The following is a 23392-nucleotide window of genomic DNA, read 5'->3' on the forward strand; positions in this document are numbered from 1 at the left end:
TTCGCCCAAGACCCAAATCTATCCATTGCATGTCTGCAATCGAAGAACTCTCTGGAAGTTTCATTATTTTTATTCTTTTCTTTATTTTACGTTTATAGGGTTTTTCTGTAATTGAGAATGATGATGTGATTTTCTTCTGTCAATTAGGGTTTTGATTTTACTCTTTCTAGTTTAGGATTCTACTATCACCCTGTCTTCTTCATCTTCTTTTCGTTGATTTTTTTTTTCTGTAAAATCTGATTTTTTTAGTTTTGTTTCTGTGGTAGTGTGTTGTTGATCATTTGATAGATAAAGTCTGGTGTGTTTGGTTAGTTTTGTTGCTCGTTTGAGAACGTTTTGTAGATTCAATGTTATGAAAAAATAATTTTATGAGATCACCAGGTTTTATTCAAATTTATGTGATCATATAGGACTCCATAAGTTAAACTATATTTAATTTGTTTCCTGTATCTCTTTCTTTGATCTGCATATTACTAATAATAGAATTATGTCAAACTCTTGGATCTACTCATATTTCTATATTTAATATGTAAATTTTCTTGGCCATAACATGATAACCTCTTTTTCTTGTATCTTTAATGGACACGTGGCTTCATGAATTGGCAGGCAGTGTAGTTGTAGTTCACTCCTATTGTTATCTAGTTATGTTGACTAGATGATTTGTTTATTACTTTTAAATGTCTTTTATTTGGTACTAAGAAACATCATGAAGTGGTTTTTCTTATGGAATTATGGTCTACAACAGTCATAAGGCATTATTTTTCTTTTTTCCTTTTCCTGCTTTTTCCTCTATGCATTTTTAACAAAGAATGCATATCCAATAATATGCGATCTTTATTGTGATTCTACTTGTTACTTGGTGTCTAAAGTTTGCATACTTACAGAATTAGGTGAGATGAACTCCATCAGTGTTGTGGAATGAAATCATTGTTTAATAAAAAAAACAACAAAGTGGATTCCGATGGCCATGGGTCACCTGTAAGTTTTGATCCCTTTTGTTTTTTTTTTAAATCTTGCTTGTTTCATTAGTGTATTTCCATTTTATTTGTAATTTTCTATGTGATGCTAGGCAAAAGTGGTCGGTGTAAGGCAATATCCTTATACTAAATGTGAAACAATTTACTTATCATTACATAACACTACAAGGAAAACGATCATTAGCGGCGACAAAAATCGCCAGTAATAAGTCAAGTTGTTGCCGGTAATAGTAATAGCGGCCGGTAATAAGTCGTCGCTACTACTTCATCGCTATTGATGAACTTGTCACCGCTAATGATAGATGTCGCCGTTAATGACTGTGTCGCCGATAATAATAGATGTCGCCGTTAATGACCATGTCGCCGGTAATTACAATTTTCATTTTTTTGTTAATTTTTTTTTGTAATTAACGATTTTGGTTGCCGGTAATAATATTCAATTAAATATAAAAAATAACAACATTCAATTAAATATCAAAAATAATAGTGTCGACGCTAATTACAAAACAAACATCCGATTATAATTAATTAAATATCAAAAGTCATAATATCAGATTAAAAATAAAAAGTAATAATGACGTCCGGTATTAGTGTCGCCGGTAATTACAAAAAACAACCAAAAGTTTAGAATCTACCAAGTAGCAAAGCGTGACAACATATACAAAAAAAAAATCATCTGGCCTACATACCATCATCATCGTCATTCCCATCGTTTCCTCGATTATTGAGATTTAAAAAACGAATACAGCTTATCCCTACATGTCAGGTCGTTCAACATTGCACGAAGATTTTCCAACTACATAATTAATAACAACATATATAAACTTATAAGTTAAATAATCAAACATAAACAAAACTATCAAAATACATTGTTATTTTTAAACTAAAACAAAAAACCAAAGTACATTGTTATTTTTTGCACTTGGGACAAAAACCTAATTACCAAACTTTTTAGCAAATAATCACCACAAAACCAAAATTACCAAATCAACATGCATTTTACGATGCTAAAGTAGATTGTTATTTTTAAACAAAGACAAAAAACCAAAGTACATTGTTTTTTTTTGCACTTTGGACAAAAACCTAATTACCAAACTTTTTAGCAAATAATCACCACAAAACCAAAGTAGATTGTTTTACCTGTGATGGTTGTGGTGATGGTTGCGAAGGCTGTGGAATTGGCGGGAGAGTAGAAGGTTTACGGCCGATGCCTCTAATATGGCTACGTCGCTCTCCTAATACTTTCTCAAACACAGTTCTTTCTTGAGTGGGTGTTAACTGACTTTCACCTTGAGTTTGTTCTAACTATTCAACTAACCGATTCTATAACTTCTAAAAGTGAGTAGCAATTAAAGTATAAATAAACATTTAATTATATGATAAAATTATAATTAAATACTTATATATTGTTGTTCCGCCTCAGCTGTAACAAATACAACAATCTTATCGATATGAGCTTTGCGAAACGTTTCCACTCTCTTAAGGTTCTATTTAACTTTAAAAATTAGATTATATTTTAAATAAATAATTACATATATCGTACGTTACCTTCTTATAGCAAGTACTGCTATACGAGCTCGACCCCCACGATTCGCATTTGTTTGCATTTCACGGATTTTTTTGTTCTTTTCTGAAGCAATTATGTGTTCGTTTGTTTGGAAATACTCAACTGCTTTTTTCCACTTATCAACTTCCATACCCTCTGGAGGGTTGGCTATTGCTCCCGGGATATCTTCATACCCTCCAAGTAACATAAAATATTCTTTTGCGTCAGCTTTACGTTCTCGATAACCTTTTAACAAAGCTGCTTGGAAACTCTCTGTCAACATATTAACTTGTCATCTCGGTACATCTAATCCAAATCAAACTTTGTCTACAAATAAAAAAGTTAACCAAGTAAAAAACAATTATAGTTAACCATATAAAATATATTTAAATAAATAACTGCCGCTAAATGTTGTAATACGGTGTCCTGTATTGCAGGGGAAACTTTTTTCCAAGTGCATTTATGAAAAGGGACCATCTGCCACATTGTTTTTCCAACTTCTCGGGAAAACATGTCTTTCGGCTCTCCTACGGGATCAAATGTGATATCCCTATCATATTCCATGCTAATCGGTTTGCCCTGGTTCTGTAAGATCGCTTTTTCAAGCTTTATATTTTTCGATTTGCCTCGAACTTTCCTTCGTGCAAGTTGCTCAACTACAAATGTAATTAAAAATTATTAGAAACGGTATTTAATTTATAATAGCTGAACAAAAATAATAAACAACAATTCATAACAAGACTTACCGTCCTGCTCGTGATGACCAACACCTCTACCACCTGGGAGAGGTGCGTCCTCAGCTCCATCACCCCTTGTGTCCACGACCCATAACAGCAGCCATGGTATACATAAACAAAAGCCATATTGTCATCATTTCTTGAAAAACTTATAAGATATACAAATATAATTTTTATTACAAATACACATTACATATAAATAAACATTTACATAGGTATAAACATTTCTATTTAAACAAGAAGTATTCTAATCAGAATATTCCTCATATCCTTCGGTGTCTTCTTCTGTATCATAATCAGAATCGGTCTCATCGTAATCAGTTTCGCAATCAGAAACATCATTGACTATACCAGTATAGCATCCTACTTATACCAAAACCACATACTTTTTCACATAATACACAAGAGAATGAAATTCACATACTTTCACACACATATACCACATATACACCAAATACAAATACATTCACATACACACAAAATAACATCCTACTTAAATTAAATACACATATTTTCACATATATAGCTAATAAAATCCTAGTGATACCAAATACAAAAATTTCACAATCATATACCACATTTACAACAAACATACATATATTCAGATACACACAATAACATCCTACTTATAACAAATACATATAATTTCACATATATATAGATAATAACATTATGTATATACTTCTACCAAATACTCATATACCACATATACATCAAACACACATACATTGGCATATATACAGCAAATTCACATATATTTATACAAATACCAAATATACAATCTAATTTTCACATATGGCAATTTTCACATACAAATACCAAATTCACAAAAAAATGAAATAATAGAACCTGTAGTGGCGGAAATCAACGGATATGTAGCCGGAAAATTTGGTCTTCACCCGAAAATACCCTCACCGGTAAACCCAAAGACAACACCACCAAAAATACTGAAATTGAACAATTTATTGCAATTTAATCATCAAATTCGGCTCTTAATAATCACCAAATGTCCCTAAAGACTAAACTACAAATGGAAGTAATACAAGAATCAAATTCATTTTTTTTTCTAATCCAAAGACAACACCACAAAAAACAAGAAATTGAACAACTTATGGCCATTTAATCATCAAATGCAGCTACAAATCGAAATTAACATACAAATTAAAAAGGAAACAACAAAATCAACTAACATTTCTTCAAGAAATAAAGCTAGAAATCGGTCATAAAAGCCCTAACCACCCCTTGATCCTTAATCTCACACAATGTGGGGAGATATGTAGTTGGAACAACCTAATTGAAGACAAACTCGGTAGAAGCTGAAAGAGGCGTAGTGTGGGATGCAACAAACAGAAAGCAAAATGGGAGAAATGAAGAAACTGCGTGCATTTTTTTATCTGCGAGAGCCTTTAGCGGCGACAATTAGGGATTTACCGGCGACAACGGTTAATAGCAGAGACAATCTGAAGGGAAGGGTACCGCGTCATTTTTTAGCTAACTATTAACGTCGACATTTTTACCTTTTAGCGGCGACACATATGTCGCCGGTATTAGGTTAGTGCGGATAAGGGACCCCAACCGTTGGATTGGATATTTGATCGAACGACTTAGATGTAACGGAGGGGGAAAACACGGATTCGGGTGATAACCCTTTAGCGGCGACGTGTAATTTTAGCGGCGACTCTAGCATTTATTGCCGCTAAAAGTCCACGTCGCAGGTAATAGTGTCGCCACTAAAGGGTGATATTCTTGTAGTGTATCATTTGTTAATATATTTGTGGGAATGCAGACTTTTATTTATAGTATATTACGCCTTAGTTGGTGGAAACAATCAAAGTATGAGTACTGAAGTGTAAATTTAACAACATAGGAGGCAGACTGCTATGATATGGTAAAAACTTTTTTTTTTGTTTTCTCAGAAATCTTAAATGGTGTCTAAAAGTATTCTTTGTTTATTACAGAAAGCAGCTAAAAATGCTATAATTGGGTAGATTCTTAAGTGCCTTAATAAGAAAAGACTGAAAGCACAATTTTGTAACAGAAAGATATTAAAGTAAAGGATATATATAGTAACAAATAAATGGAAGTATGTTGTGAGCAAGAAATGAACTACATAATTTCCTAAACAAGTTAAATGTAAGAACTAGCAGTGTACTTGTATTTATTTGTTTACTTTTATTTCTTACTATTATAGCAATGTGCTTTGGAAATCCTACCCAACTATTACAATGTCATCCAAAAACAAATTAATCTTCACCGATAAAAATGGGTTGCATTTTCATATGATAATGTGATAATAAGAAGAAAGTTGAAAGTGTGATGCTATAAATGAAAGAATGATGTTATAATAGATAAAAATATAACGATATAATATCATGAAAGTACAACGCTAAAAATGAAGCTATTTCGATTATCCAATAGTTGGATGAAGAAACAAGTTTAAATGTTAATGGTAAAATGTATTAATATGTTGGATTTTGAAGTGCAATATCTTAATAAGAAATTATATACAATGTCAGAATAAATCACATATTGAATGTATTACATTGTAACTCTTTACTTTTTCTAACCGGTAATGATATGCCATTTACCTGGAAGAGCCAATCACCATTGAAAGCATAATAGCATAATGCATTAAATTAAAGTAGTAAGCTTGATTAGTTTTTCAAAATACAATACCTTAATATGAAAAAAGTAGAAGCATAATGTTTTAAAGGGAAATAAATCTAAGTAAAAAGCTATAAATCAAAACCAAATCAAAGTTGAGATTTTTAAAGTATAGTCAGATTTTTAAAGTATACAGTCATGGGATTGACGGATTTAATTGGTTAATCAAAATATGTGGATCCTTAAGCATTGTTGAATATTTAACATAATATAAAAAACTAGATTTGGAATTTTATTAATTAGTTCAAATAAACATATTACATTTGTATTATATTAATCTGTTATTTCAAAAAGTTTGCTAATTTTCTTAAAGAAAGATCAAATATTACTTAATTTTGGGTGAGTATCTAATACTTGTATTCGTATTTGAGGAATGAGAGAGATGTGATCATATTTCTAATTTTTCTGTATATATTTATGTTTATTTTTCTACTCTGAAACAAACACTAAAAACATAAAAATCTCACAACAAATGTATCATAAAGAATTAAAACTTCTTCTAGGAATAATTCCGATGTTAGTTGTTTCTAGTTAAGTTGCACGGAAACGGATACGGCAATGGGAAACAGAACGGAAATGGGAAACGGCAAAACTCAAAAATTCAAGATACGGATAGAGCAAAGATACGGCAATATAAAAATATTATATATATATATATATATATATATATATATATATATATTGATGTACTTGATCCTTGTGTTTCTTGTTCCTGTGAGGCCATAATAATCGATTTCTGAATTGGTGAGTGTTGAATTACTGAATTTTTTCTTGTTCAGTTATGCTTGATCGTCGACAGGAAGGTGCGCAAGACAGTAAACGACTTCGACTATAATTATCCAGGGAGACAGCGATCAGTGAAAGTTGTAGGGTAATTACAGCCCATTACTCCATTAGCCTATTTGGACTTGAAAAGCCCACGCAAAATAAAAAAGAATCAGAAAACTTTGTGGAAACTTACCCGAAACGTTTCTGGATTTGTTGATATGTCCAAGAAACGTTTCACTACCGTTTCCCCTACATATTCGTTTCCCCCCGAGTATCTGATACGGGTACGGCGCCCTAACTGTCGTTTCCATTCGTGATAGGTTTCTAGTATCTTTAGTTCGAACTCTATATTGGTTAATTCAGTTAAAATCAAAATGTTCAGTGAAAATATGAATATAATGTCTTTAAAAAAACAAATTGAACGAATATAATGTCTTTAAAAAAACAAACATAAGGGAGTAGTTTGTTTGTCACCGGCGATTTTTCCAACAACATTTATAAATTATGGCCATGTAAATTATTCATTTATATTTTTAAATATAAAAATAAATCGGAAAATAAAGATACCGATCATTTTTCATGTAAATTATTCACTTATATTTTTAAATATAAAAATAAATCGGAAAATGAAGATACCGATCATTTTTCCTTTTTTCCTGAAGTCCTATCCTCTTGGAGCGTTTTGACGAAGTGAACCCGTGGATTAACCGAAACCATAGATCAATAGCATCGTCTAACCGATTTAACCATGTGTTATTGCTGATGCAAATCATCCAATCATCACTGATAAAACTGTATCCTTGATACCTCGGATACTCACAGAAAGTCGGTTCAATTTGGAAATGGTTCGATCATAAGATTCTCTAAATTAAAAAAAGACATCAATTGTAAAGGAACAACTTCTTCCATTTTTTCTCTCTAACAGACAGCGTAATACTTTTAAACAAAGTACTTTAAATAATATATAACCATGTAAATAAATATAAACGGTTTTTCAAACTTACATTTCAATCAATGTGGACAACGAAGAGTTTGTACGTGCTAACATCTCTCAAAATGAAATCCACTATGACCAATTGTCAAAATATACAATAAATAAGGATTTAGTAGCAATGAAAAGATGTTAACATATGTGTGTCCATCCATGATTCTACAAAAAAATTCAATGCTAACTTTATTTATTGGGTATAAATAATAATAATAAATATTATTTAAATAAGTTTGAGATCGACTACAAGGGTGAAAGAAAGAAAGATGTGGAGTATTATGGCACACAGGTGGAGTATTGAGAACAACTATTCATCAAACATTTTTATGTAAGTTTGCATGAAATTCGACTATGAGTCGTCAATCCGGATACACAGCTTGTGTCATAATAGAATTTTAAGTAGATTTACATAAAAAGTTTGATGAATAGTTATTTTCAATAACCCACACGTATCATATCCCACATCTCCCTTTCTCTCACCCTTATAGTAGATCTCAAACTTATTTAAATAATAATTATTATAATTACTTACACCCAATAAATAAAGTTAGCATTGATTTTTTTTTGTAGAATTATGGATGGTGAATTTTTTTTGTAGAATCATGGATGGACACACGTATGTTGACACATTTTCAGTGCTACTAAACCCTCATTTGTGGTATATTTTAACAATCGGTCCTAGTGGGTTTCATTTGGAAAGATGTTAGCTCGTACAAACTGTTCATTGTCCACAGTGATCTAAATGTAAGTTTGAAAAACCATTTATATTTTATTTACATGGTTATATATTTATTTAAAGTACTTTGTTTAAAAGTATTATGTTGTCTATTAGAGAGAAAAAATGGTAAGAGTTGCTCCTCTACAATTGATGGCTTTCTTTAATTTAGAGAATCTATTGAGAGGGGTTTCTCCTTGAACTATTTCCAAATTAAACCAACCTATTGTGTGTATACAACAATATTGTCAATATCATCATCGCGATCACTAAAGCGAATAGTAAGGCAAGGCAATGAAGTGTGTCGGTATGGGGTTCATAGCAATTGAATAGCGAATAGCAAATATCGAATAGCGACATGGCGACCTGTTCATTTTTTTATAAATCTGGTATAAATAGTCCCATTTTAGGGTTTTCAGTTGACTAAGTCAAAGAGTGCATCGAATATCTAAAACTAACACTTGTTTTTTTTTTTTTTGTAATATACATGTTTTAGAACTGATTTGAACTATTATTCTTGGTTTTTAACTTATTTATTTGTTATAATTGCTAATTAGGCGAAGGTAAAAATAGTATTAATTTTTAATAAGCATTCTCTAAAAAATGAAATAGTCGTTATTTCATAGCTATCGCTACATATCATATAGGTAGGTGGTTGCTAGTACCACGCTATCGCTATCGCTATCAATAACACCGATATACGAGGCATCAAGGATACAATTTTATCAGTGCTATTAGAGGATTCACATCAGCATAACACATAACATGGTAAAATCGGCTAGGGCGATACTATTGATTGATGGTTTCTGTTTATCTATTGGTTTCCTCAGTCGCAACTCTCCAAGAAAAGGATAGGACTTCAAGCCAAATAATCGATATGTTTTACTTTTGATTTATTTTTTATATCATTTTTATATTTAAAAATGAAAATGAATAATGTTACATGTCACGATTTTTAAATGTTGTTGGAAAAATCATTGGTGGCAAATAAACTACTCCTTCATGTTTGGCTTTTCAAAGGCATTATATTCATTCAATTTGTTTCTTCCAAGATAGATTATATATATATATATATATATATATATATATATATATATATATATATATATAGTACGTAAATATATTGAACTAACAATAATTTAAACAACTATTGACAATATTTTGTTATAAATAAGGGAATCAAATAAAGATGAAGTTGCATGTAACACCACGGATACGGAATCAAATTGTAAAAACCTAATACGTGCTAAAAAAAACATATAATATACGATTCTCGGGTAAAACTGGTTCATTTAAATTCAAATAAGTTTCTTTTGTTTTAGAAAATTTATATATTTTTATTGATATCAAAATAACTAAGAAAATCCATTTTATTAATTATTATCATATTTTCAGTTAACATTTTGATTTCAAAATTAACCAACATAGAGTTCGAACCAAGGATACAAGAAACAACTAACATCATAATTATTCCTAGAAGAATTAAATTAGTGGTAAGATTTTTATATTTTCAATGTTTGTTAGTTTCAGACTTGGTCTATTTTATTGTCAAGCACTTAGTGGTGAATGTTTGATATTTTTGGTGTGTGTTTGTTTGAGACTTGATCTATATCAATATCTTATATTTTTTTGGTGAATGTTTTATCTATACATAATTTTTGTATGTTGAATTCTTCTTGATTTACAGATGTTTTACATATTGATAAGTTTATTAATATATTGATGTCAACATGTTTACTAATTTATATCTTTCAACTTCAATTGTGATTTTTTTTATGTTGATTTTTTTTTCTGTTTCATATTTGCTAACATGCTAATTGTATTTTATTATTTATAACTGAAATTACGATTAACAAATTTTACTAAAAACTCAATTAATCATTCATGATTGCTTCATCGGAAGTCCACGAGACATGCAAAGAAGATATCTAGATGCCATGACTTTAGTTTAAGATGGAGAGAGGCCTGATATTCTTTACAATGACATGCGACCCAATATTGAAAGAAATTGATGATGAACTGTTGATAGGCATTAAGATCGACCAGAATTATGAGAGCTTTTTGTGCTAAGTTAGAGGATTTCTAGGTAATTATTCAAGAAGCACACAATCGATGTGGTCAGTCATATGTTTATTTTGTAGACTTTCAAAACGTGGAGTGCCACATGCATATTTCCTCTTAATAATAAGAGTTGGATATAAATGGCGAGAGTTTGGATATAAAATGACCAATCCAGACAATTATGACAAAATGGTGTGTACCAAATTCCAAACCTAATAAGGTTTTCGAAAATGCACGATTTGGTCAAACGTTACATGATGCATGGTCCTTGTGGTATTTTACGAGAAAAAAGTATGCATAGTATGCAGGGTGTGCCAAATGAACGATTCCATACTTTTAAACCTTTGGGTATAAGCGGTAAAAAGATGAATGTCCTGCAGTTACCATGCCTGGAATTTATAAGTACAAAAATTAAGAGTATAATTCTTTAATAGGTAACGAAAAACAAACAAATTTAGTTTCTTAGTGAGAAAATAATAAAAGTGACAACCTCAAAGACTAATATGGTGATATGTTAATTATGACGCACGGAGATGGTTACATGGTCTAGTACTAGCAAAAACAAAATCATTGGTTGTGTATCTTAAGAAAGGCAGGTATTAGATTCACTACAAGAATATCACACTTTAGCGGCGACACTATTACCGGCGACGTGGACTTTTAGCGGCAACAAATGCTACAGTCGCCTCTAAAAGTTCACGTCGTTGGTAATAGCATCGCCGCTAAAGGGTCATCACCCGAATCCGCGTTTTCCCCCTCCGTTACATCTAAGCCGTTCGATCAAATATTCAATCCAATGGTTGGGGTACCCCTTATCCGCACTAACCTAATACCGGTGACATGTGTCGCCGCTAAAAGGTAAAAATGTCGTCGCTAATAGTTAGTTAAAAAATGACGCGGTACCCTTCCCTCCAGATTGTCGCCGCTATTGACCTTTGTCGCCGGTAAAGCCCTAATTGTCGCCGCTAAAAGTATCGCAGCTAAAGGCTCTCGCAGATAAAAAAAAACACGCAGTTTATTTCTCCCATTTTGCTTTCTGTTTGTTGCATCCCACACTTCGCCTCTTTCAGCTTTTACCGAGTTTGTCTTCAATTAGGTTGTTCCAACTATATATCTCCCCACATTGTGTGAGATTAAGGATCAAGGGGTGGTTAGGGCTTTTAGGACCGATTTCTAGCTTTATTTCTTTAAGAAATGTTAGCTGATTTTGTTGTTTCTTTTTTAATTTGTATGTTAATTTCGATTTGTAGCTGCATTTGATGATTAAATGGCCATAAGTTGTTCAATTTCTTGTTTTATGTAGTGTTGTCTTTGGATTAGAAAAAAAAATGAATTTGATTGTTGTATTACTTCCACTTTTAGTTTAGCCTTTAGGGACATTGGGTAATTATTAAGAGCCGAATTTGATGATTAAATTGCAATAAATTGTTCAATTGCAGTGTTTTTGGTGGTGTTGTCTTTGGGTTTACTGGTGAGGGTATTTTCGGGTGAAGACCAATTTTTCCGCCTACATATCCATTGATTTCCGCCGCTACAGGTTCTATTATTTCATTTTTTGTGAATTTGGTATTCGTATGTGAAAATAATGTGAAAATTGTCATATGTGAAAACTAGATTGTATATTTGGTATTTGTATAAATACATGTGAATTTGGTGTATATATGCCAATGTATGTGTGTTTGATGTATATGTGGTATATGAGTATTTGGTAGAAGTATATACATAATGTTATTATCTATATATATGTGAAATTATATGTATTTGTTATAAGTAGGATGTTATTGTGTGTATCTGAATATATGTATGTTTGTTGTAAATGTGGTATATGATTGTGAAATTTTTGTATTTGGTATCACTAGGATTTTATTAGCTATATATGTGAAAATATGTGTATTTAATTTAAGTAGGATGTTATTTTGTGTGTATGTGAATGTATTTGTATTTGGTGTATATGTGGTATATGTGTGTGAAAGTATGTGAATTTCATTCTCTTGTGTATTATGTGAAAAAGTATGTGGTTTTGGTATAAGTAGGATGCTATACTGGTATAGTCAATGATGTTTCTGATTGCGAAACTGATTACGATGAGACCGATTCTGATTATGATACAGAAGAAGACACCGAAGGATATGAGGAATATTCTGATTAGAATACTTCTTGTTTAAATAGAAATGTTTATACCTATGTAAATGTTTATTTATATGTAATGTGTATTTGTAATAAAAATTATATTTGTATATCTTATAAGTTTTTCAAGAAATGATGACAATATGGCTTTTGTTTATGTATACCATGGCTGCTGTTATGGGTCGTGGACACAAGGGGTGATGGAGCTGAGGACGCACCTCTCCCAGGTGGTAGAGGTGTTGGTCATCACGAGCAGGACGGTAAGTCTTGTTATGAATTGTTGTTTATTATTTTTGTTCAGCTATTATAAATTAAATACCGTTTCTAATAATTTTTAATTACATTTGTAGTTGAGCAACTTGCACGAAGGAAAGTTCGAGGCAAATCGAAAAATATAAAGCTTGAAAAAGCGATCTTACAGAACCAGGGCAAACCGATTAGCATGGAATATGATAGGGATATCACATTTGATCCCGTAGGAGAGCCGAAAGACATGTTTTCCCGAGAAGTTGGAAAAACAATGTGGCAGATGGTCCCTTTACATAAATGCACTTGGAAAAAAGTTTCCCCTGCAATACAGGACACCGTATTACAACATTTAGCGGCAGTTATTTATTTAAATATATTTTATATGGTTAACTATAATTGTTTTTTACTTGGTTAACTTTTTTATTTGTAGACAAAGTTTGATTTGGATTAGATGTACCGAGATGACAAGTTAATATGTTGACAGAGAGTTTCCAAGCAGCTTTGTTAAAAGGTTATCGAGAACGTAAAGCTGACGCAAAAGAATGTTTTATGTTACTCGGAGGGTATGAAGATATCCCGGGAGCAATAGCCAACCCTCCAGAGGGTATGGAAGTTGATAAGTGGAAAAAAGCAGTTGAGTATTTCCAAACAAACGAACACATAATTGCTTCAGAAAAGAACAAAAAAATCCATGAAATGCAAACAAATGTGAATCGTGGGGGTCGAGCTTGTATAGCGGTACTTGCTATAAGAAGGTAACGAACGATATATGTAATTATTTATTTAAAATATAATCTAATTTTTAAAGTTAAACAGAACCTTAAGAGAGTGGAAACGTTTCGCAAAACTCATACCGATAAGAATGATGTATTTGTTACAGCTGAGGCGGAACAACAATATGTAAGTATTTAATTATAATTTTATCATATAATTAAATGTTTATTTATACTTAATTGCTACTCACTTTTAGAAGTTATAGAATCGGTTAGTTGAATAGTTAGAACAAACTCAAGGTGAAAGTCAGTTAACACCCACTCAAGAAAGAACTGTGTTTGAGAAAGTATTAGGAGAGCGACGTAGCCATATTAGAGGCATCGGCCGTAAACCTTCTACTCTCCCGCCGATTCCACAGCCTTCGCAACCATCACCACAACCATCACAGGTAAAACAATCTACTTTGGTTTTGTGGTGATTATTTGCTAAAAAGTTTGGTAATTAGGTTTTTGTCCAAAGTGCAAAAAAAAAACAATGTACTTTGGTTTTTTGTCTTAGTTTAAAAATAACAATCTACTTTAGCATCGTAAAATGCATGTTGATTTGGTAATTTTGATTTTGTGGTGATTATTTGCTAAAAAGTTTTGTAATTAGGTTTTTGTCCCAGGTGCAAAAAATAACAACGTACTTTGGTTTTTTGTTTTAGTTTAAAAATAACAATCTACTTTAGCATCGTAAAATGTATATTGATTTGGTAATTTTGGTTTTGTAGTGATTATTTGCTAAAAACTTTGGTAATTAGGTTTTTGTCCCAAATGCAAAAAATAACAACGTACATTGGTTTTTTGTCTTAGTTTAAAAATAGCAATCTACTTTAGCATCGTAAAATGCATGTTGATTTGGTAATTTTGGTTTTGTGGTGATTATTTGCTAAAAACTTTGGTAATTAGATTTTTGTCCCAAGTGCAGAAATAACAACGTACTTTGGTTTTTTGTCTTAGTTTAAAAATAACAATGTATTTTGATAGTTTTTGTTTATGTTTGATAATTGAACTTATAAGTTTATATATGTTGTTATTAATTATGTAGTTGGAAAATCTTCGTGCCATGCTGAACGACCCGACATATAGGGATGAGCTGCATTCGTTTTTTCATTCCCAAAATAATCGAGGAAACAATGGGAACGAAGATGATGGTATGTAGGTCAGGATGAGTTTTATTTGCATACGTTGTCATGCTTTGCTACTTGGTAGATTGTAAAACTTTGGTTGTTTTTTGTAATTACCGGCGACACTAATACCGGACGATATTAATACTTTTTATATTTAATCGGATATTATGACTTTTGATATTTAATTAATTATAATCAGATGTTTGTTTTGTAATTAACGTCGACACTATTATTTTTGATATTTAATCAAATGTTGTTATGTAATGACCGAGTACATTATTACCGGCAAACAAAATCAATAATTACAAAAAAAATTAAAAAAAATGAAAATTGTAATTACCGGTGACACTATTACCGGCGACAGAGTTATTACCGACGACATGGTCATTAGCGGCGAAATCTATCATTAGCGGTGACACGGTCATTATTCGCGACATCTATCATTAGCGGCGACAAGTTCATCAATAGTGACGAAATAGTAGCAGCAACTTACTACCAGCGACGCATCGCCGCTATTACTATTATCGGCGACAACTTGACTTATTACCGACGACTTTTGTCGCGGCTAATGATCGTTTTCCTTGTAGTGTTATGTAATGATAAGTAAATTGTTTCACATTTAGTATAAGGATATTGCCTTACACCTACCACTTTAACCTAGCATCACATAGAAAATTACAAATAAAATGGAAATACCCTAATGAAATTGAAAGAAATCAAAGCAAGATTTTAAATAAAAAACAAAAGGGATCAAAACTTACAGGTGATGACCCATCAGAATCCACTTTGTTGCTTTTTTTATTAAACAATGATTTCATTCCACAACACTGATGGAGTTCATCTCACCTAATTCTGTAAGTATGCAAACTTCAGACACCAAGTAACAAGTAGAATCACAATAAAGATCACATATTATTAGATAAAAGCAGGAAAAGGAAAAAAGAAAAATAATGCTTTATGACTGTTGTAAACCATAATTCCATAAGAAAAACCACTTCATGATGTTTCTTAGTACCAAATAAAAGACATTTAAAAGTAATAAGCAGATCATCAGGAATGGTCAACATAACTAGATAACAATAGGAGTGAACTACAACTACATTGCCTTTAAAGCCACGAGTCCATTAAAGATACAAGAAAATGAGGTTATCAAGTTATGGCCATGAAAATTTACATGTTAAATATAGAAATATATTTTCATGTTAAATATAAAATTATGAGTAGATCCAAGAGTTTGACAGAATTCTATTATTAGTAATATTAGTAATATGCAGATCAAAGGAAGAGATACAAGAAACAAATTAAATATAGTTTTAACTTATGGAGTCTTACACGATCACATAAATTTGAATAAAATCTGGTGATCTCATAAAATTATTTTTTCCTAACATTGAATCTACAAGACAGTTCTCAAACGAACAACAAAACTAACCAAACACACCAGACTTTATCTATCAAATGATCAACAACACAATACGACAGAAACAAACCTAAAAAATCAGATTTTACAGAAAAAAAAAATCAACTAAAAGAAGATGAAGAAGACAGGGTGATAGTAGAATCCTAAATTAGAAAGAGTAAAATCAAAACCCTAATTGACAAAATAAAATCACGTCATCATTCTCAATTACAGAAAAACCCTATAAACGTAAAATAAAGAAAAGAATAAAAATAATGAAACTTACAGATCTTCGATTGCAGACATGCCGTAGGTAGATTTGGGTATCGGGGGACCGTAGTTAGAGAGATAGACATGGGTCCGGGGGTGTTTGGGTCTCATTGAATGACTGAAGAACAAGAACGCATATATAATCAGAATTCCTAACTTTCTAAATTAGAGAATCAAATTTGTTGCAAGTCATTAACGCTCACAAACAGAATTGAAAAAGAAAATTACGCAAGCGTTTAGAGAAGGAATTAGTAAATACCTGAAGAACCGAAAAACACAACCCAAAGTTTTTACGATTAGGGTTTCAGTTCTCTAACAAGGAATCTCACATATGGCTTGTGTTCTACGAATGCAAAGGATCGAAGGAAGAGGAAAAACATACTGCAATGTAAATCCTTAGACTACCCGACCTAACCCAGCCCAATCCACTTTTATTTAAAAAAATATATAATTTATTTTCATTTATATTTACTAAAAACTTAGAAATACTAAAAATAAATATTTTATTTTGAAACAAATAAATTATTTATTTTAAGCATAAATTTAAATAAAAATATATAAAAAGTTATTTTACATTCATCAAACATATTTAATAAAATAGATAAAATAAGTTTCAAACACGAAAGATGATGCAAACTATTTAATTATTCTTCAAAATTCTCTCCATATATACTCAATCAAATCGTTTTTAGAGTGTTATGTATTTCTTTATTGTGAACTTGTGCCCTATTGATCATATAATTTGATATATTTGTAATTCCTTGAGTAGAGTATCCTCAACAATCATATTATGAATGATGGTAAATGGAATCATAATTTTCCTTATCATATCTTTATCCCACATAAGACAAGGGCAGTGAAGATATACAAAACGAGCTTGTAAAACTCTAAATGCTCGTTCAACATCTTTTCTAACAATCTCTTGATGTTCAGCAAACAACTTGTGTTTTCGAAGTTGTGAATAACTTATTGACTTGACAAAGGCAGTCCATGAAGGATGTATGTCATCAATGAGATAATAAGCCATGTTATTTTGTCAATCATTCACAGTGTAACTCACCTTTGGTGCTTAACCTGCCAAGACATCATAAAAAAATATCTTTGGAGGACGTTAATGGCATTGCATTAACCTTGTTAGGTGTGTCAAACCCAACAAGTAATAGGGGTGCAACAAACTCTAAAAACACTGTTATAATGTATTAAAAAGTAGTACAAGGCAAGCAGTATCGATTTTTAGAGACACGAGACAAAAGTATATAAATCTTTGCACAAGGTACTTTGGTCACAAAAGGGAGGTTTGTATGCAAAATCTGAAGTAATGTAAATAATAATCTACTTTAAGAACATATGGAATATTAAATAGATTTTAGGACTCGCTATGGTCATTATGAGTTTGTGGTGATGTCGTTTGGGCTCACCAATGCTCCAGCTGTGTTCATGGACCTTATGAACCGGGTGTGCAGACCGATGCTGGATCGGTCTGTGATAGTTTTCATTTATGATATATTGGTTTATTCCAAGACTCAGGAGTAGCATGAGGAGCACCTGAGGGAGGTGTTGGAGACATTAAAGAGAGAGACTTTTTGCAAAGTTCTCCAAGTGTGAGTTCTGGTTGCGCGAGGTGCAGTTTTTGGGGCATCTTGTCAACCAGAAGGGCATTCTGGTCGATCCGGCCAAGATAGAGGCCGTGATGCAGTGGGAGGTTCCGAGGTCTCCAACTGAGATTTGAAGTTTTCTTGGTCTAGCGGGTTATTACAGGAGATTCATCCAGGATTTCTCCAAGATTCTTGTTCCTTTGACTCGACTGACCAAGAAGTCAGTGACATTCCGTTGGGGGCCTGAGCAGCAGGCAGCCTTTGAGACACTTCGACAACGATTATGCGAGGCACCGATTTTAACTCTACCCGAGGGAATTGATGACTTCGTAGTTTATTGAGACGCGTCGATTACGGGCATGGGTGCAGTCCTGATGCAGATGGGTCATGTGATAGCTTACGCGTCGAGGCAGTTGAAGCCTCACGAGGCTAACTATCCGACACATGATTTAGAGTTGGGGTTTGTGGTGTTCGCCCTCAAGATTTTGTGGCATTACCTCTATGGGGTCCATTGTACCATATACATGGACCACGTGAGTTTGAGGTACATCATGGATCAGCCAAATCTGAACATGAGGCTTAGTCGGTGGTTAGATGTGGTAAAGGATTATGACTGTGAGATCTTTTACCACACGGGCAAGGCCAATGTAGTGTTCGATGCCCTGAGCCACAAGGCGGTGGCGGCTCCGATCAGAGATATATGTTTGAGGATGACAGTGATCACTCCACTACTGGAGCAGATTAGGGAGACACATGTTGAGGGCCTGAAGGAAGAGCGCCAAAAGCGCGAGAGGATTGTAGGTCGGGTTACCTCGTTTGATTATGATAGCCGAGGGTTGTTGACCCGGAATGGGAAGGTATGGGTTCTGTACTGGGGCGGAGTACGACAGGTTCTGATGGATGATGCTCATAAGTCAAGGTTCTCCATCCATCTTGGGGCGACGAAGATGTATTGAGATCTTCGCCCCTGATTACCGGTGGCCCTGCATGAAGCGGGACGTAGCGTGGTATGTGGAGAGGTGCTTGACCTGCAGGAAGGTCAAGGCCGAACATCAGCGTCCCCACGGCAAGATGCATCCATTGGACATTACCGTATGGAAATGGGAAGATATCACTATGGATTTCATTACCAAGCTTCCTAGTACTGCACGTGGAGTAGATTCGATATGGGTCATCGTGGATCGGTTAACCAAGAGCGTTCATTTTATCCTAATCCATGAGAGCATATCGGCTGAGAAGCTGGTCGAGATATATGTGCGTGAGATAGTGGCACGACATGGAGTGCTTGTCTCGGTGGTGTCAGACCGAGATGTTTGTTTCACTTCCAGACTTTGGAAGCGATTTCACGAGGAGATGGGCACTCGTCTCCACTTCAACACCGTTTTCCACCCTCACACTAACGGACAGAGCGAGAGGACGATACAGACTCTTGAGGACATGCTACACGCAAGCGTTTTGGATTTCGGTGGCAGTTGGGATACGTATCTTCCGTTAGCAGAATTTTTGTATAACAATAGTTACCATGCCAACATAGAACGACCTCCCTTTGAGATGCTCTACGGGAGGAAGTGTAAGACCACAATCTGTTGGGGTGAGGTCGGCCAGAGAGTCATAGGGAGTACTGAGGTAGTACTCAAGACTACAGAGTGAATCCAACAGGTCCGGAGCAGGCTCCAGACTGCTCAGAGTCGACAGAAGAGCTACTTTGACAAGCGACGTTGAGACTTAGAGTTTCAGGTGGGCGATATGGTCATCTTAAAGATGTCACCTTGGAAAGGTGTCATCCGGTTCCGAAAGCGGGGAAAACTGGGCCCCAGGTACATTGGCCCTTTCAGGGTTATAGCTTGGGTGGGCAAGGTGGCATATCGATTGGATCTACCAGCAGAGCTCAGCCAGATCCACAACACTTTCCATGTTTCCCAGTTGCGGAAGTGCTTGGTGGATGATTCAGCGATTGTGCCCTTGGAGGATATTCAAGTTCACGACAGCCTGAATTATATAGAGAGGTCGGTGGCAATTCTGGATCACGAGACGAAAACCTTGAGGAACAAGGTTGTTCAGTTAGTAAAGGTGCAGTGGCAGCACCGCAAGGGATCATAATGGACTTGGGAGCCCGAGGAGGAAATAAGGGAGCACTACCCTGGGTTGTTTGAGACAGTAGACTTTAAGGACGAAGTTTAAGACAAGTTAGGGAGAATTGTAACACCCAGATCCCTAGTATGCATTTAAATAGTTATTCATTCATTTTACAAGGCAACTCGACGAGTTGGTAGCCCCAAACTCGTCGAGTATAGATTGAGAGGTACGTGGGTTTTGGTGTCTACTCGACGAGTAGGTCTGCCAGAATGAAACCCTAATTTTAAGCGTTTGTCCCCCCCTATTTAAAGAACATAACACCCCTTGTGGCCACCCTCATCGTCCTTCATTGTCCAAAAAACCCTAATCAGTGAGATTGAGCTTTATGTGAGTGTGTGAACCATTTTTGAGTGTTTTAGTGTGATTTGAAGCTTGCAAGAAGAAGAAGAAGAAGAAGCTATAAGGACTCCAAGAGAAGGTTGTAGATCCATAAGCAACATCACTTTTCCTTCACTTTCTGGTAATCAAGTCTATACCTTGACCATTTGTTTTCTAGATCTTCTTATGGGGTAGTTGTCGGATTAGGTGTCTAAGCCCATAACTATAATTGGTATGTACTTGACCCGAGAGTAGCATAGTCCATTTGGGTTGCATATCACCTGGATAATTTGATAGGATGGACTTCTGAGAAGAGGTTATGGATGACTTATTAATATATTATAAGTTATAATATATTAATATGAAATCATGTGATTTAATTAGTATTGATCAAGAGTTAATTTGGAATTAATTTTGTAATCAAAAGAGACTGATTAAATTAATGGGGACTAATTGTGTAAATTAGTTATATATATATATATATATATATATATATATATATATATATATATATATATATATATATATATATATATGGGCTTATGATCCATGTTGGACTAAGTTTATATATGGATACATAAAGAGTTTGGCCACATGAACCATGAATCATAAACCCATGAACCCATGGGTATGGATTAGGGTTTACCCATGACCCTTGGAATCCTACAATATATATATGTTGCTCCATAACTAAAATCGTGACCTATGTTCTTGTAGTTCATATGATGCGTTTTTAGAGCAAGGAATTCTTTCTCAAAATTCACCCTTTGTCCAAGGTGTGTTGTGATTCCATTTGAGGCATTCACATTACTAGTGCTAAGTTTTTAAAGGTCAAAACTACAAGCTACAACAAAGAGGTAATTCTACAACTCATTTCTATGTCTTTTATGTCATTTGTATGCTAGTTGTAGGCTTAATGCTTTGGAAACAATATTGCATGTATAATTAGAGAAAACATAGATCCAAAGCATTTAGGGTTGTATGTGCACCATAGGATGTTCTAGTATACTAAAACTCATCAGTGGTATCAGAGTTGTTAGGAGCATTTTGTGCACCTTTTTGCACACTTTTCATTCCCTTTTTATGCATTTATTTAGCTTATTTATACTTCATTCTTCTTGCATTTTATCATATTCACTTTAGTATCTAGGACAACCTTATTTTCACACTTTCATGTCTTTTTCAGGTAAAACGGAGGTTGGATTGTGATTTTGGAGGTGCCGGAAAACATTGGTGAAGATTTTCGGGTTGATCGGACGCAAAGCAGAAAAGTTGAAAATTTGAAGTTTAGAATTGGAGTCAGAGGGGTACACGGGGCGTGTTGGTTTTATACTGCAGAATGGGCATGGGTCGTGTTGACCATAAAATAAGAGTTTGACCCTGATGAACACGACCCGTGTCATTTTAGCCTATTTTGACACGGGTCGTGTTGGCCCAACTGAGCAGTTTTTAGCATCAAACTTTGGATTTGTAATTGAGGATTGAAGACCATTTTTCACTCAACATGACCCGTGTTGATTTACTCTATTTTGACACGGGCCGTGTTTGACCCAAAAACTGCCTTTTGGCAGTTTTTCCTATTTTTCATATCACGGAAATTGGGTCATTTTTACACACACACAACATATCAGAGCACTATTGGTAAGGGAATTTCGAAGGTTTTTGCAAGGATTATATCGTTTAGCATTTGGAAACATTATTACTCTTATTTGTAAGTTGTAATTGCACATCATTTCCATCTTTACAACTTGTGATTTTGTTCTAACCATGTGTGGCTAGAACCCTAGTTTCTCCTACTTCATGTTTTGACTTCTTGGTTGTGATTTCAATCATATGACTTGATGTTTGCTTTTAATTTCTATCTAGTGAAATTGATTTTGCTTCAATTGAATGTTTGATTTTAATTGTGATTCTTATTGGCCATTTGAATTAGGGTTAGGTCATTCAAGTTATTCATTTTGCAAAATCCCTAATTGTTTTGTGAATTGGACTAAGTAACAAGCATTAAATTGATTTCCATTGAATGAATTTAGTGTAAATCTTTTCACACACTTTTACACTCCCGAGCTTGTGAGGAGTATTGGGTGTTGTTGGGAAAATTCACATAAAGCTTAATGCAATCTTTTAATCTAATTCTAATTCTAAGAGTTTGTTTAGATTAGGTTAGTAAGGTTAGGGTTAATCAAAGAGCTTGTTTTGGTTAATTAATGTGGTGAATGGGAAGTGTTAGAGCTTGTTAACACTTTCAAGTACCAACTTAGATAGAATTGAGCAAATATCATGTTATCTTGGAATCGCATTGCTAAGTTGTCATACATAGAGTTGGAGTCCTTACAATTTCTGAATTTAATTCACTCATTTAGCTAACTACTTGTGTTTTTAATTGTTTGTTTTAATCATTGCATTCTAAACCCCCCTTTTACTGTTGGTGACCATAGTACCTTATGCAAAGAGGTATATACTGATTATCCCGTGTCTCTGTAGATCGACCCTACTTGTCGTGTACTACCTTTTAGTGGAATATAGTGGGATTCTTTTGGAGTATATCGTACCTCTTTATTTGTTGGTTTTGACATGCTCAACAAGATCCTAGGATTGTTTTCCACTATACTTGATGTTTTATTGGTTTTCAAAGCAAAAAATCAAATTTTCTGCATTTTGGACAGTGAACTCGTCGAGTCCACTCAGAAAAGGTCCAACTCGACGAGTCCAGTTCATGTACTCACCGAGTTGGTGCTCCAGTGAGCAGTTTTTTCGAGTTTTTTTTGGCCTGTTTTGGATTAGAATCATTACCATAAAATGTTTTAGTTCATAAAATCTGATTTTGTTGATATGGTAATGATGATCCTCATCCAAAATAAAATATAATTGTCAAAGTTTCATGATTTGTATTGGTTTATGTGATTAGTCTAATTTCTTGAAATTTGTTTGATATGAATTATCTTAATTTATGAGTT

At 33.7% G+C, this 23392-nt stretch overlaps 2 long non-coding RNA genes across 8 annotated transcripts; one reads left to right on the forward strand and one right to left on the reverse strand.

Moving 5' to 3' along the window:
• Positions 1-1476: 1476 nt before the first annotated feature.
• Positions 1477-16790, reverse strand: LOC145101805 (uncharacterized). Of its 5 annotated transcripts, none has more exons than XR_013705842.1 (7): positions 16646-16790; positions 16403-16504; positions 15479-15569; positions 3270-4207; positions 2944-3179; positions 2118-2850; positions 1477-1773 (listed from the first exon to the last, which is right to left on the reverse strand). It is a non-coding gene; the product is annotated as an uncharacterized LOC145101805 (long non-coding RNA). The 5 variants fall into 5 exon arrangements; XR_013705844.1 differs by having other exon boundaries at positions 2118-2309; positions 2526-3179; XR_013705843.1 differs by having other exon boundaries at positions 2118-2464; positions 2526-3179.
• Positions 12095-14902, forward strand: LOC145101806 (uncharacterized). 3 transcript variants are annotated; one of them, XR_013705848.1, is made up of 5 exons: positions 12095-12843; positions 12934-13169; positions 13263-13587; positions 13649-13994; positions 14636-14902. It is a non-coding gene; the product is annotated as an uncharacterized LOC145101806 (long non-coding RNA). The 3 variants fall into 3 exon arrangements; XR_013705847.1 differs by having other exon boundaries at positions 12934-13587; positions 13649-13732; positions 13803-13994; positions 14636-14899; XR_013705846.1 differs by having other exon boundaries at positions 12934-13587; positions 14636-14901.
• Positions 16791-23392: the final 6602 nt, after the last annotated feature.

Source organism: Lactuca serriola, chromosome 4 (assembly GCF_051521515.1).
Source record: "Lactuca serriola cultivar US96UC23 chromosome 4, Lser_US96UC23_V15, whole genome shotgun sequence".
NCBI classification, from domain to species: Eukaryota; Viridiplantae; Streptophyta; class Magnoliopsida; order Asterales; family Asteraceae; genus Lactuca; species Lactuca serriola.